General features: G+C 34.5%; 1 protein-coding gene across 4 annotated transcripts in view; it reads right to left on the bottom strand.

Moving 5' to 3' along the window:
* LOC129228178 (synaptotagmin 1-like) overlaps positions 1 to 15,286 on the bottom strand; it is a 92,943-nt gene that overhangs the window by 39,968 nt on the left and 37,689 nt on the right. The window contains exon 1 of one of the 4 annotated variants that reach the window (XM_054862840.1): positions 10,736 to 10,794. The exons of the other annotated variants lie outside the window; for them this stretch is intronic. The gene's annotated coding sequence lies outside the window, so the exon portion shown is untranslated. Of the gene's footprint in view, positions 1 to 10,735; positions 10,795 to 15,286 lie in introns of those variants that run through there. 4 annotated transcript variants of the gene reach the window in all.

Consider the following 15,286-nt stretch of genomic DNA (forward strand, 5'->3'; position numbering starts at 1 on the left):
TTTGAAACAAAGAAAACTGCTTTACGCTTCTGTAAGCTTAAGAAATGCAGTCAAAACTTTAACTTACTAAAAGTGCACAATATTTAAATCCGAAAAAGAAAACAATGAAAAAACTGACATTATTTATGCTCTCTAATCTGTAGAAAATGCTTGCCAATGTCTTTGTCACTGATAAACTAATATAAATGTGAGTGATACCTTGAAATATGTTGAATGAATTAGCAGAGCATTCTGCAGTATTTGGCACGACTCTAGAAAAGGCGATAAAAAGAAACTTGGATGAAGCAGAAGATGACTCGCGTGACAATGCAGTATGTTAAGCTGCCCAAGTTTTCCATGGGGAAAATGTCATGCAAAACCGTGGGGGAAATATCTGAGAACCCCACTCTTAATATTTTGCATATGGGCGCCCAAGATTTCATCTTAATGCAATCAAAATACAAAAATCTTAAGATAATGAATAGCAAGGTAGCTAAATGATTTTCTTGGGTTTTTTTTTCTCTAAAATATTTTCATGAACAGCAGGTATGCCACTCGATAGGGGAAGCTGCTGTACCCATGGACAAAATTTACTTTTAAATTTTTGCTGGTCTCTGGGAATAGATAATCGATCGGAAAACTTTTCTGGCAGATACGACAACTTACCATCTTATTGGCAATTTTTGTCAGGTAAAAATCTCAAAGCTTTCAACCTCAAATTAAAAAAAAAAAAACATCTTTTTTGTCCGTGGGAACAGCAACCCGTTCACCCCGCGGACAGGTGCCTTTGTACCCATAGACATATAAAACAATAATATATAAATAGGTCGGAAGAACTAATTTATACTCAAAGCATTTTCATAAGCCATTTTATATTGAAATACTTCAAACATCCATTAAAAATAACATTAAATAACATATCCAACATAAATTAAACTTTTAAAATTAATCGAAGGTTTTTTTCAAATTTTTTAATTTTCCTTAATTTTTAACCTCAGTGAACTCTTTTAAAAAGTTACAAGTCTTAAGAGAGTTAATGATGTTATGAATAATTAATATGTTTTAAAACAAAAAAATAACTAGATTCAAGGTAGTATGACTCTCTATGTACTTACATAATAACTTCAATTTATATGCAAATTGAAACCTTTAACCACAATTAACCCATTACAAAAAAAAACTCAGTTTAGATTAAACCAACAAATATTTAGGAAAGTCGACTTCAAATAAAAATAGGTGGTATTGACGGTCTGTAGATCCTACAACAGGTGTGGGGGTTACTTCAACACTGTATTTTCAAGTCGTACTTCAAATTCATCATCATTGTTAAAAGCAAATTTTGGACGTTGATGACAAGGCACCATTTTTAGGTACGTGCTTCGCATTGTAAGAAGACTCGGGTGTGACCCAAGGAGACTAAAAATTGCTGTCCGTGAGTACACAGGGTTGTGAGTCTTGGGTACAAAGGTATGCCATTTTGGTTTTGCAAGGCAGTCGCATCGACAGGACCACAGTTTTACAAAATCAAAAATCAGGTTAAAAACCTTCAAATTATAGGGAATCATGATACCTACAACAAAAATGAATAATACAATCCACGACGGTGTAAAAAAAAAAAAAAAAAGTTCATTTTCTTTTTCGTTTTTTTTTTTTTTTTTTTTACTTTGATCCTACTAAAAGCGAAAAAATGTGATAGAATATTAAATGTTCGTTTGATGGCGTTGAAACTTTCTGTTGTATTGGAGAGGATTGTGACACACATGTTGAACCCCGATTAGGATCCCTCTCGACGATACCTGGAATTTCCCGACCAACGTCCGTAGGTACAACCGTCCGTGGGTATAGCAGCTTCCCCTATAATGTAATTGAAGCACGTGTTTTTTACGAAGTTAAAAATTATAATTTTGTCTATAAAATCTAACTGAAGCTCGCGCTGCTTTTGTCATAATTTTTTTAACAAATTCGAAAATGCTGGACATGGTGCAACAAGTTTAACATTTGAATCACCTTGAGCGCTCTTGTTCCCGGTCTTTGTGTTGGGTCCTGACAAAACTAACGAACTTAATGGCGGGTTGCACCAAAAAAAATTGTAGTACTACCTAATTGCTGAGTACAAAGGATACTGCTTAATTAGCACGATCGCTTGCAGACAACAAAATTGGTACCGTTTCTTGGTGCAACGTACAAACAATTGTTGTAAGTTGTTACTCAGAAATGGCAAACAGGTCTACCACGGAATGATTGGTGATTGCTCGGTGGAAGTTTGGATGACTATCTCCCAGCAAAGTGAATTCGTTGCAAAACAGCGGTCAAAATTTCGTGCTTATTTTTCCGAGTAATAACCCAAACGTTTCTGAATCAAGGGCACAGGTAACAAAGTTTTATTATCGTGTGGACATCGAAAAGAATCCCAATTTGCCAAAAGCCCATATCCACTGATGTCATTAAGATACCTGCCTATGATGGACTGAGAAGTCTGTTCATTCCCGTAGTCCGACTTTTGTCGCGTGTGCGACTTTTCGTCACAGAAAAGTAACTACGCCCCTTCCGTGACAAAAAAAGCTGACAAATCAGAATTTCAAAGCCCTTGCCTAAAAATTTTCACTTCAGTTATAAAAAGTACTTTTCTCAATTTAGATCCGATTGATAAGTTTACTGTCGTTGTACTATAATTCATTCGTAATTTACATTCAAGTTTCATGCCCCAAAAACTTTTCTAGGGTAAAATGTTTGATTACTTATTTCGTGTCGCTACCATTTTGATGTAACTTATCTACATTAAAAAATACGTAAAAAGAAGTTTTTTGCTTTAAAATAAAGAAAAATCATACAACTATTTTTATGTTCTATTTATTGCTCTATTACTCTACATAATTGTATTAAGCCAACCAATTACATAATGTTACAGCGGTTTTAACATTATAATAAGACCGCAGATGTCGTTTTAAACGAGACCGACTGTTACGTTGTGAAACTATAAAACAATGATCCCAAAATGTTTTTCCCAAAGTTTTTCCAGTAATACTGAAAATCCAAAACGAAGACTGGGTTAAAATACTAAGCGTAAATAAAACTCCCCATTTCACAGAATCTGTGAAGTTACAAACCAGCAATCTCAAATTTTAAGCCTACCATATGTTGTTTCGATGTGATGATTCAACGTTATAGATGCTGCCAACAAATTTCATTATTTACAGTTAAACTCAAGAAGTGAATTCATAACCGAACAAGACGCTTCGAGAAAAATCATTGAAATTTTCCTGTTTATCCTTCGAATTAACAATGAAAGTTGGGGAAAAAAAGGCTGTCTGTTCCTCAAACAAGGACAACAATCAAAGCCATAGAACTTGCTCATTACAAAACTAATTTCAAAGAATCATAAATCCGCAATGTCGCCAAGTTCATTCATTGAATATAATAGAAGCCATCCCATTTCGAAGAGCTTAAAGGTCTTGAACGTCGACGAATATTTTCATCAAAAAATGAAATAAGATCTGCCGTTTGGAAGAAGACGTGCGTCATATTGACGCCGGGAAAGCAACTTGGAAGAAAAGGCAGCGCTTCTATATTTAGAATTCAGTATCGATCGGTGGTGGCGACTTTGAAAAGCTCTCGGCTGGTGTGATGGGAAGCCTTTCGCAAGAGCAAGAAGAGACAATTCCACGCTCTTGCAAGTCTTGAGATGCGAGACCATCTTTCGAGATTGCGTAGATGGCGGTTTAATGCGATTAAGGTTCAGGAAAGTCGGCCCGAAGATTGCCAGAGTGGGGTGCCAGCGGTGGTTTTTTGGTTGTTTTCGAATCTGCAGGGATACATTTTGCTGTTTCGAACATTTGTTGTTCTCCATATGGTTCGGTTTCAAACAAAACGCCAAACTTTGTAATCTACTAAGAATACTTTTGGATAGATCACTTGAGCTAAAACGAATTGATGTAAATTATAAATTGAACTGAACGAATCTAGTTCGAAATTTTATTTTATTTTATAATTTCTTTTTCCTTATTTCCAATGGCTGGCAGCAAGAAAAGGTTACAAAGAACAAAATAGCAAAAACAAACACAATGCACAGAACAAGGAACAATACAGGAACAATAAAGTGAAATATTTAGCTGCCGATACGCTCTCTTGCTTCCCAATAACGGTCACACAGGCTACGTCTGGAAAGCTGGGTGCAAGTGTGCAGGTGGCGAATGTCCATTTCTTCGTTTGAATTGTAAAAAGGAAAATATTTTCTTTTCATTACATACCAATTTTGTAATCTTCTTGTTATAAAGAGTTTCAGTATTTTGTGAGTAGTCTGGGTTATTTGAACAAAGAAGAACTAAATAAAATCACTTTCATTGTTGCTACTTGACAAGATTTAAAAATGTATGTTGTTGAATTTTTTAATTCCTCCATTAGATTCGATTTAAAAAAGAAGATCGATTTTGTGTTCTCATTAATTTAAGATGAAAATTCTTCTTGGCTTTAATGTTTGAGCAGAAAACATTCCTCCTAGCTAAAATGGAGCATTAAAGAAATGTCGGGAAAAAGTAAACGTTTCGCAATCAAGGAAATATAATTTTTCTTTTTCTTTTTTTAATCAATTCAAATGGCAACTTTCAATTAAGTTTTCTGCATTATACTATTTGTTTGAATTTTTGAAAATATTCTTGCAAGATTACTAAATTCCACAGAATATTGTCGGCACTAAAAAACGTTTGTGAGTTTCAAATTACTTTCATACTCTATTAACATTCTCAGAGATTCATGTCAATGTTTTCAGGTCTTGCATGAATATTCCTTCGTAAATGTTGAATTAGTTTAATGACCACAAATCTCTGCAAAACATAATCATTCCCTCATCGTATTCGCCGAACTCTTTCTATATTTTATCAATCTATACCGATCTCTATAAACCATTTACACCTCTATGCTCCAAACCTCATGCTTCCAGGTCTGACTGTCTATCCAGGAAGCGGCACAAAAACATAAACACTATACTAGTTTATAATACAGGGTATAATAATAATATAATAATAATCTATCTATATATCTATATATATAAAAATGGATGTATGTTTGTGGGTATGTGTGTATGTTCCTTATACAAATCCACAGTATTCGTCGGATTTCTTCCAAATTTGGCACAAAGGTAAATTGTTGCTTAGGAATTTATATAGGCGGGTTTTTGGAGTCTATATATATATAAAAATGGATGTATGTTTGTGGGTATGTGTGTATGTTCCTTATACAAATCCACAGTTTTCGTCGGATTTCTTCCAAATTTGGCACAAAGGTAAATTGTTGATCAGGAATTCATATAGGCGGGTTTTTGGAATTCTAAAACGACCCAAAGAGGCTAATTTCATATTTTGAGTCATAAAATTACTCTTTTCTGCACGAACGAGTTTTTGTATAGTTATGAATTTAGTCTAAATGAAAAGCCCGTAAAAAAGTGCCCTAGATGAAGTTTCTTCAAAGATTAACTACTATCGTTAAATTTAGAAACTTTGATTCCAAGCTAATAAAAATGGTTTGCAACTTATAACCACCAGGAAATATTTTAAATGCAATCAAAATTAAAGGTATTCTCAAAGTTGACCGTTAATGCCGATTCGCGACTAGCGTAAAGCATGTTTGGCAAGAAAACCGAACGAAATCGAAATGCTGCTGTTTAGCGTTTTTTGAATAGCTTCCTGCAAAGCAGGAATGCATTGCGATCTCCGACAGTTCTACTTACTTTGCATGCTTTCTTTTGGTATTTCCGTTGCGGTAATGGTAGAACGAAATTATAGATCAGTGTTTCCCACATGAGCAGCCCAGAAAATACCAAAAGCAGCTCGGTATCAATAATTCATTCATTATCCATGTACAAGCTTCAACAATTTAATGTTGGGTGGTCCTTAAAACCAATATGTATATGTTCTTTATACTATTCCACGATTTACGTCGGATCTTTACCTAATTCAATTCAACTAAGCTTAATCGCTGAAGGCTAACAAAGAACAAGAGTAAAAAATACTAATTTCGCAAATAAATTTCAAAATAACCATATTTGTGCATAGGAATTTGTAGCGTATCTGGAATTTGTTTTTCAAGGGGGAGGGGGGATGGTCATGACGTTTCTTACCTGCACATAAACTACCATACTAGGATTGCCAATACGGGCTAAAATTAAAGGTTGTGCATCTTTTTTACCCGCAAAACCACACGGAAATATAATTCGGCGGAATTCATACAGTTTGGTAGGGTTGGAGTTTTAAGTTTGGAAAAAATGCAAATAAAGATTAATTTAAATTTAAACTGTTTTAAACTGCAAAAAATTGCTATAATGCAAAAAAATTGCTAATATATGATGGAAAATTATCACTGTAATAGTTTAAACTCTCTTTAACAGTATAAGGATAAGGTGAAACACTTTGTATCTCACATGTAACCACAATGTACGATTAAGTGCTATAAATGTATTTGAGATGTAACTATTTCCGATATAGATAGCTTTATGTTACTTGTTCAATGTTGGTTTCACTCACAAATGAAATTACTCTTGCTGCTGGGAGGGGGACTAAGAACAATATTTAGGAGAAAGTTTTGAATTAAATTTATAGATTAGAAAAATTTGAATCATTTAAGTTTTAAATTTTTAGACTACGTTTCGAAACGTGAAATACATTTTGTTTGCTTTTAAGCTGTGGATAAGGGAAACAAAATATGCAACAAGATTCTGTAAAATAAAACAAAAGATGTCTATTATACAGTTGTAAGTACAAACAAGACGTTTTTTTTTTTTTAAATTTTCCGGCCTGCAAATAATTAAAAAACAAAATCTAACACGGATAGTGACCAAAATGCGCACGCTTACTTCTTTCTCTATAACGCAGTTTAATTGACGGTTTTTAAATAGTGCGTTCAATAAGTTCACGTGCACTCATTTCCATTTTTAATGTTTTACATAACTTAAATTAATGACTGTAATGTAGTCAGTGGACTCATTCCCACCTCTCACAACGATTGTGACTCTATAAATTAAAATTTTGATGTTCTCTAAAGAATACTCTGTCTAAAGTAACAAACTTAAATACGTGCTCTCTCTACCTGCATCAGTGTAAGATATCATGCATAACATTTACGGCAAGTATTACGTTTTAAAAATTTGAACTAGAACTTAAATCTGGATAAATTTAAAATCGGTACAAGACATTAATATTATTGTCTAACTGTCATTTTTACCTACGAAAATAGAAATTTGACATCAATATAAGAAAATAAAATGTAGCTGACGTGCGTCTTTTTAGGCAAGTTACGCATATCCAATTTTACTCGATGGCATGGTACTAAATTAACTTGGAAAGAGCGAGCAGACACATTTTGTAAAGTTTTTTTATACCAAGCAAACTTTTTCTGCGAAATGTGCTTGCCTGAAAACCAACAAAATAACCTACCACTTGATACCTTCATTCGAAAAACACCGCCAAAAAAATCCGTAAAACGGAGTGTTATCGTCTATTAACAACACTGACTGAATTCTTTATTTTCTGTACGGTGGACTGTCTGTTTAGCTTTTGGACATTGAGGATGATTTTGAATCAATCTGAAAATATTATGAATGTATCCAAGAAGACAATTTTGTATATATTTGTGCCTGATAATAGGGATTGATTTTTATTTTTTATTTTTTTTAAAGGTAAGCTTACTACTTTTTCTAAGGAAAAATTCAATGATTTATTTCCGAATGAAATGTACGTAAAAAGTACTGTTGCATTTTTTTTTTTTTTTTTTTTTTTAAGTCTTGCGGAAAGCAAAATCTACTAAGGCAGCACAACGCTTTTCTTTCGAAGCATCACGTAAAAGGTTGTCCTACAAGATGTGCAAAAAACGGTAGTTTGTCTTTGCATTATGACAATGTATGTATCGCCCGTCTGATTCAACCTCAGACAATGTACCAGTGGACACTACAGAGCCCAGACAACATGCCTCATATGTTTTCGCTTTAAGTTGATGTTACTTTTTCGGCAAATGCTTGATTTTCTGTGCTATTTAAAGTATTTTGAAGATTTGAGCCTAGAAAGCGGTGTGAATGTAATTTTTTACGCTCATTTAGATAGAATTCATTCATTTGATAATCCTAAAAATATGTTGCATTCAATGGCGCACCCAGGATTTTTTCCTGGGAGGGGCTTGAAGTTTCGCGAGGAGCTCCGATAAGTGAAGTCAAAGGCAAAATCAATGAAGCTTCAAAAGGCCCTCTCCCGAAATAAAAGTTACAAGTCTACAAAACATTAAAAGTCCCGAAAAATTTTAGAGAGTTCTTAGTGACTTCAGAGAATAGACGAAGGTGAGCGTTTCGTGAGAATTGCCCCAAAAAATTTCTGCCTTTAGAATGAAATTTTAGGGGCGTTAAAGGAAGATGAGAAGGCTTTCCCCCTCGAGAAGATTGCTGACTTGAATTACTTAAAAATTGAAGATTTATGCAATTGTGGTGACGTGAAAGTGAGATTAGGGAGATCTAAACCGGAAATTTTTTTTTATTTTTGAAATTTACGTCTTAAAAATGCATTTTTGGCTACCTTTGATGGTGTTATGGGAAGAGAGTCAGGGTTCAGGGGCTCCGCCTAGAAATGTTTTCAAATTGAAGGTATAGAAACGCAAATGTAGACTATTTGCTGAGATATTAGAAGATTTATGAGTGGGGGGGGGGGCTGCGTACTCTCGGTAATGCTTCGAAATTGAAGCCCAAAAAATACATTTTCATGCTATGTTTGGTGGTTTCAAGGGTTTGCATTGAAACATTTTCGACATAAAGGATCTAAAACGACAATTTTTAACTATCTTTTGGGTACCAAGGGATACAGCATGGATTATTTGGGAGTTCTCCGATTTAAAACAGATTTTGCTGCTATCTTTTGGAGATGATGCACATTGGTGGGAAATGCAGAAGTTCCGTACTGGAAATACTTTGAAAATAAAGTTCCCAAAACTCGCTTTAGGCTATATTTGTACCAGTTGGAGGAGAAGGAGAGGGTAAGTAGCTCTCCCTCGGAAATTTTTCGAATATAAAATCTTTGAAAAAAATTAAAGTTATCTTTGGTGAAATTATGATGGGAATTGGAGAATGAGTGCTCTCTCCCGGAAAAGTTCTAAAACTCAAGGCTAAAAAACGTAATTTTAATCTCTCTTTGGTCAAGGGGATTCGTCTTCATGCTTCTGGGAGGGGCTTAAACCCCTTAGCTCCCCCCGTGGGTGCGCCACTGGTTGCATTGAAAAGCACCCGGACAACGCCGGGTAGTAAGCTAGTATGCTGTAAATACTGGGTGTTTTCAAATGAATATCGAGGTTTTAACGCTTTGTAGTTTTTATTACGTAAAACTAAAAATCATAGTTGATGCATGAAATGAAAGAGCAATTAAACAGTTAGACGTATAAGCTTACAAGCGCTCAATGTGAGCCTATTTAGTCACACAGTACGCAACGAGTCGATAGCCTAGTTCTCCCCAAACGTTGTTTAGTGTTTGTAATGAATTGTTGCAACAGCTGCCACAACTTTGTTCTTAGGTTAAGTAGATCAACTGGTAGAGGAAGCACATGCACATGATATTTAATAAACCCTTGCAGGTAGAAATCACAAAGAGATGAAATGAAATCCTCGTGAAATCCAGTGAGCTTGGCGGTCATGCGATACAAGCTCCCTGCTCACCGGATCTCACGTCATGTGATTTTTAACTGTGGGGATTCATAAAAGATCGTATGCAAGTGCCTTCACTTCCAGCTTCCCTACCCGACTTAAGAAATATCAGGCTTGAGTCAACTGTTGCAGCAATTGCACGACACACTAAACGACGTATGGGTAGAACTGGACTATCAACTTGGTGTGTGCCGTGGGACGAAAAGTATTTACATTGAGCAGTTGTAAGCTTACGTATAACTGTTTGAAGTCCTCTTTCATTTCATGCCTTGATTATGATTTTAAGCTTTACGTAATAAATACTACGAAGCGTTAAAACCCCGATATTCATTTAGAAAAACTCTGTACCATGACTCACAACAATGTTATTTATGCATTCGGGGAAAATTACATTGTTGCAGATATTTAATAATTGAAATGCCAGCAAACTGAATTTCGCTATTTTCAACAATGTACTGAAGGACAACAAAGTAATTAGTCTGTTGAATAAAAAGTGATAAAAATCAGGTTTACTCCTCGTTTCACCAACACTAAAATTTCCTTCCCCCTTTCATTGAAAACTTCAATGAAAAAACTCAAAAGGTAAGATTGAAAACAAGAGGGGGGGGGGGATTTCGTGTCGGCCAAACAGCGAAAACACCAAAAATAACGTTAAACACTATAACTTTATTCTAATTAATTTATCAGAAATAGGCCTCTAAGGGGCACATCGTCGGCAGAAAATACAACTATAAACCAAATTTCATGCTTCTAGGCCTTTCCGTTAAAATGCACTCCACACACAAACACCTAATTTCATTAATAATGTGAAATAGAGAGATACATTGTACATATCTAAGGATTTATGTGAATCATGAATGCATTATATAGTCACGCACGCGTTTCCCTTTCTCAATTAAAAGATTTTCTTAGCCCTTTAATGAATGTTTTTTGTTTTTTTCTAACACCCTAAAAATGTTCTTGGGCTTTAAACTTCTGTCCAAATCATGAGAAAAGTACTTTAAAAATCATAGTTTGATTTAAGTATGGTTCATGATTAAACAACCACTTGACAACATTGGATTTTAACTTAAAAAATAACAAATGATTTACCATCAAATGTCCCAAAACTTTGATAAAGACATACACTTTATTTCCGTTATAGTTGCCCTTACAGTTTGGCTCACAATAGTGTGCGGACATGTGAAAAAGAATCTAAGTTGTCCAAATTAACTGGGTAATAAACGCGATGCATTAAACGATAGAACGAAGCAGAACGAAGTAAGCACCTGCAATGGCGTCTAACGCTTCACGTTCTATCGTCTTCAGTGTATGACTCATCGGGACTCATCGGCAGCTCGAAGGAAACGTCCTAAGCCCTTGTTCAATCACAGTGGTGTCGGTTTGTGTCCCAACCTCCCTCTGGAAGTACTTTACCATCTTTGTGCAGTAAATTCTTTCATATGTTGTTTATATCTATTCTGTACTGTACGGAATAAAATATATCATATCTAAAGGAGGAGAAGCACTTAGATTGCAGTTCTCATCAAACAAAACTGTGCAACAAGCACGAAGAAGATTTACTTGGGTATGTTGGCAAATGGCAACACGATGCATTTAAGTGTTAAATCTAACTTAGTTACTACTTTCGACAGTAGTTCATATGCGTAAAAGAACAAAGGTAACAATATCGCATTCTCATGCTCGTCTACATCACTCTTATTCAAAATAGGAAACACGTTTATCCAGGGACGTGAGCTGCATTTGATTTTGACATTGTGACCGAGGTTAAAATCTCAACTGACAGATAATTTTGTCTAGGTTTATAAGTCAAAGTGCGATAAAACTGCATGATGATTGACATGCAGAAAGTATTGTTGTTACGTATGGCCAATCATAGTTCAATCCATGGAGATATCCCAATACGAAACAAAGAAACCAAGAACAGAAATGCAACAAAGAAATACAGTAAGAAGGAAGAAGGTTAAGTGCAATTAGTAAGTGTTCATTAGAGTTCTGGCTGTCATAAGTTGGGTTTTCCCCCAAGACTCTGAGCCGCATGATCTTAATATTTTCACTTTTTAATCTTTTAATAACTTTCACGTCTACTTTAAAAATTTTACGTAATAAGTTTTTTTTTTCTTTTTTTTTTGAAAAACACGATGGGATTAAATAAAAATAACTTTTTTTACTTTTACAACATGTCATGAATGTTTCGTGTCTTAGATTAATATTTTCATTTTTTAACCCTAGAACTACAAACTCATTTTTTTTACTTGTAAAATACAAACCAGGGTAAATACATGTATTTACCCAATAGGTTTCTTGCTCGTAAAATCGTTCTGCAAGCTGTAATCTGACTCATAAAGTAAATGATTATTTTTGTTTTTTCAGACCGGAGAGAAAGATGAAGAACAAATTCAATTTTATCAAGGTTTAGTTGACAAAAATACGATTTGAATAGCTAAAAGAGCTGAAACCCCAGTTTACCTGGGGTAGGTATCTATGCCAGTTTATAGTATTCGGGTAAATTGTATTTTCAAATACTTTTCAATTTTCACGTAATTCAAGTTTTTTTGAAAAATATAATTAGGTTAATCTAGACTAGCGTTTTTTTCTAATCATAAATGTTGATAGTTTTAGTTTACTATTTTCACTTTTAAATTATATTTTTACATCTACATTGAAATGAATACTTAATAAGCTTTTCTTATACTAACGTCTAGAGCAGAATTGAAAAGTCAACGTATTAGGATTTTCGCACTTTTAATCATTGTAGCCGCAGTAACATGTAGAATGTATAGAAAAAATAAATTGCAATGGCAACATAAGCATTTGTTCCCACAAAGTAGATGTGGCGATTCCAGCTGCACAAAGTCATACAGCAAAATGTGAAGGTTTTTCTAGGAACACGTGTTCAAGACGTAAAATAAAAGCTACATTGATCATTCATTATTCAGTCGAAATCCGATTACCTAAAATGTAGACATGCTATACCAACGTGTAGCAGATAGGTAGAGCAAAATAGTACCCAATTACACTGGCATTCCTAGCACCGGTGTTGCAGAGTTCCCTACCCCGTAAGAAAAAAATGCAAACACGAAGCTTGTACAATTTTCACGAACAACTCATTGTTGTTTATTTATTTATTTATATTTTTTCGGTTTTACGACAAATTGAATTAAAAGATTTTTTTCTTTTTTTTTCCAGTTTGTATTTTGCTTTTGGTATCGATAATAAAAGTTTGATGCGGAAAAAAATAGTGAAAAAGTGCGGAATCTAATTTTATAAAACCTCTACGTATTTACAATTATCTTTCGGGAAATAATCTTCGGTGAAAAATAATACTATCACAAAAAATATGACATTAGTATGATCAACATTTACTGAGGTATGAAACGAAGCGTTTTGTGCCTTATAACACTTTACGCTCGTACTCAATTGCATCTTTTTTTGGGGGGGGGGGGAGGCGGAAGCATAGCGGCTACAAAATGTTTAAAATTGTACGTGTGTGTGTGTGTGTGTATGTATGTTTCAAATTGTACGAGCTTTTGTAGTGTGTTCCACGTATCGTAACATAACATTTGCAGTTTTTTTTTTTTTTTTTTTTTCAGTAGTTTTTGTTGTCGTGTGCTACTAGGCTGGCAATTTGGGGGGTGCGCTGCTTCACTTTTCCAACTGTACTGTAATTTTGTGTGAAGTCCGACTTCTACAGTACACACATGCCATAAGGACCAGTGTTGTTCAGTGGTAATGATAGAGATAAATAATTTGTTTTTACTTTGGCATGTCATTCTGAAAAGGCGATATGTTTCAATCTCATCATCCGCAAAATCCCTGCTCAGAGCGGACTAGAATTTTGAACTCTAATATCTTCATGAAATTTGGACTCAAATGCTTCAATTTTTTGTGTTGATGTTATTTTCAATGCAAATTATTTTTCTAAATAATATAAATAATTTTTTTTTCGGAATTTATTGGGCTTTTGCTTTTAAAAATTAAAAAAGTAAAAAAGTTTAAGATAAAAAAAAATTAATTCTGTCAATAAAATACTAAAAATTGTTGCATTTAAATGCTAAAACATCTAACTACTAGTCACCTTAAATACTATCAAAAACTATTTTGTTAGGTGCAAGTATGTGTTAAAAATATAAATTAACATTTCCAAACCAAATCACAAGGTTGAAATGTACCACACTTAGTGCTACATCTTAGTTGAACAACTGCGGCAAAACGTTGTTGCATCAGGTGTTGTCAAAAACAAAAACCCAGACCATAAACATCGAACTTAACGATTGCAAACAAGTAATAACCACAAGATTTCGATTGTTTGTTGCGTGTTTGAAGCATGAATAAAAAGTATCTGGAAATGTTTCTCACAGCTACACCAAAATCTTTCTAAAAATACTTCAAACAGCATTATATCGATCAAATATCATCAAGGTCAATCCAAGGATACATGTGACCTCAAACGACAATTGATGTCCGATGGCCATTCAGTAAAGATTAGGTAATTTTTTAGGAAAACTTTTGAATGGTATTTACTCACACATTCAGCTCCTCTTTTCAACTTTGGTAGTCATGAATCTAAGTAATGAAACAAGAAAGCGTCTTCCACAACTTAGAATAAAGAGCAATGATTATGTAAAAAAAATCTTTATTAGAGGGCGTTGTCTCTTCATGACCTCTGGTAAATGAAATATAAGTTTCAAAATATTGAAATGTAGCCAAAAAGGTAGTGTCCGTGACCTTTTCTTTTTAGCATAAAATGGATGGAAATGCAAAAAAATAATTATCTAGCATTATAAGTCAAGAACTTCATGTAGTAACATTCTCGAAAGAAACATTTTTCATTCCATTCTCATTTGTATACTTTACTTTATTTTCGCTAGGATTAGTCTATTTTACTAGCGTTAGTCAAAAAATTCGATTTATTTTGCACATGCAAATTTTCACAACTTGTTGTTAACGTGTGAGTGCCTAACCCGATTTAGAAATTTTGGAACAATCGGCCAGCCGCATCTCCAGGATCCTTGAATTGTACGATTGAAAAAATAACTATATAGTTGCAACCGCACATCTTTTAGTCATTGTATAATGTATATGCATGGCTGTAGGTTATAGTACAATGAGGGCGTAAGTAAGCGAGACTCAACTTTTATTTCACTCGGGTCACACTATTACGGTTGAACACTATTTCACACGGGATACAAACAAAACATGAATATATTGATCGATACCTGTGTATAAGTATTAGTTAAAAATACCTATGTAATTAAAATCTGGCAGTCTGTCTGTGGGAATGTGTCTGTGCGCGTGTGTGACTGCAACCCTATCTCCTCCAGACTCAATGCCTTCCAGGTCGATACAGATACTCTTGGATACAGAATATTTGGGGAAAGCATTGCACCTTGTCTTATTCCTTTAAATACTGGCGTGCCAGAAATAAAAATTGAAAACTAGGTATATCATTAAATCGTCAATTATCACACAGGTTGGCACAAAATTTGGGGGACATATAGCCGACAGTCACCAAATTTGGCGAGAAATTGCCAGCAGTTGACAAATTTGGCGAAATATCGCCAAGTCAGTCCTGCTGAAGGCGTTAAATGGGGGCGAAGCCCCCGAACTGCACCTCCGTAGGCGACTAGGCATCCGTGACTA

Source organism: Uloborus diversus, chromosome 8, assembly GCF_026930045.1.
Source record: "Uloborus diversus isolate 005 chromosome 8, Udiv.v.3.1, whole genome shotgun sequence".
NCBI classification, from domain to species: domain Eukaryota; kingdom Metazoa; phylum Arthropoda; class Arachnida; order Araneae; family Uloboridae; genus Uloborus; species Uloborus diversus.